This window comes from Plasmopara halstedii (assembly GCF_900000015.1).
Source record: "Plasmopara halstedii genome assembly, contig: Scaffold_3060, whole genome shotgun sequence".
Classification (NCBI taxonomy): domain Eukaryota; phylum Oomycota; class Peronosporomycetes; order Peronosporales; family Peronosporaceae; genus Plasmopara; species Plasmopara halstedii.
The window spans coordinates 2,841,119-2,842,863 of NW_020189964.1; positions in this window are offsets into that span (position 1 = coordinate 2,841,119).

Here is a 1,745-nt window from a genome sequence, read left to right on the forward strand (position 1 = left end):
ACTGAGTCGCCTCTTTAGAGGAAAGAGTATACTCAGCTACAGAGTACCTGCCCTGCTACACCATTCTTCTGATAAGCAGATCATTTTGTGGTTTACACTGCGCAGGAGTGACCACTCCATGAGTAAAGGCTGCGTACCCCTTTCCTTACACATCACCCGCCTCTTTTGCATTATGAGATCATACTTGCATCAGCAGTGTGATCTCGTGGGCCATATCAAATGCTTCAAAAAAACATCGCTAAAAGCGAGGTCTTGGAAATTTACGCGCTAAGCAAATTGTCGTGGAGCGTTTTTGAACTTTTTTTCGGCAAGAACAATCCGGATGGCTCGCTAGTTCCCGACCAAACACTTTGCCCTCTCCTGGTAGTACAAGGCCAAGCCGTCCCCAACAGGTATTCTCATTGTGATCAGCATTCTTGCTCCATGAGCTCAGGACTCGTGTCCTTGTCCATCAGGGGAGGCGTGAAACTCACGACGATGTCCGGTTCTGAACCAATGCGCTGGTCTTGGCTAACGAGTCCCACTTGCTTGGCTGTAAGCGCGAGAGTCAGGCCGACTCTTAATCAAATTGTCACGTCAAAATACACTATGAACTGTTTGAAGCCGCTTGCCGCGCTGGCGCTACACACATATGTGTGTAGACACCTCGCGCACAATAGGATTAAAACGGGCGACAAAAAGCTGCTTTGTAACCGCATTCACAACTCACAGTTTATCACTCCGCAGTAATACTGTCTGTGCCTGGAACTGCAGCGGTTCAGGAAACGCTTACGCTTCACGGGAGATGTACCCTTGAAATCTAGAAGCCATTATAATTGCCGATGCGTGTCATACTCGAACCGCGAACTGGATAAGGGGAACATCTGTATCCATCTGAACAAGTTACATCCCTTAGCAAAGTGGATGTCGATGTGACAACCCACCACGTCCGATTTATACTTGGCAGCGTCGCTTGTCTTTATGAGAGGGCTGGAGAAGCGACCACCTCAGAAGATTTTTCACCTCAAGTTTTGTTTATCACTGTGGGAAAGTGCGCATCGACAGGTGACCCTGCCTCTTCTCCAAGGGAGACAAAGGCTAAGGTACGTCAGGTCGTAAGCTACCGCGGCAGTGCGACAACCTTGTCGCAGTGGCCCTCATTCTCCCACTAACTTTCGAACTGAGGATAATCTTCAAGTTCAACAGGCACTAGTAACGCCTTGTGCACAACCCAATATATTATATGTCGCGCATGAAGTGAGCTGTCCCTTACTTATAAGCATCAATACACCGTTACGACTAGCTCTCAAGAGCTCACTCGGTTGTGGCGGCACGTAGACCCTCTCCGAGAATCATGGCGTGCGTCCAGAGTTGACATGAACCAGATTTGGACTCTCTCTGAGCTTTGCCATGGATCTGCCTGACTTAAGGAACTTTTTGTGGTTTTGAACCGCGACGCTGCTTCGGAGCAAAGAGTATTCTAGCTTCTGGGATATTGTTCGGTTGGCAACAGCGTCCTTGGCTTGTAAAGGCTGAATCGTAGCATGGCTTCAGTAATCCCAAAGACTACATAGGATTTGTCTGCATTCTCTGTATTTTTTGTGTTATCGAATCTTTTATTGCTATGACCGTGATTAGCCGATGTAGCTCGGTTGCAACTTGGTCTTATAGACCGTAGACATGGATGTATAGGTGGATAAATCATTTCACCCCAGAAAATTATCGTGTATATTCCATCTACTTCTGATTTTAGTGTGCTGCTTTAT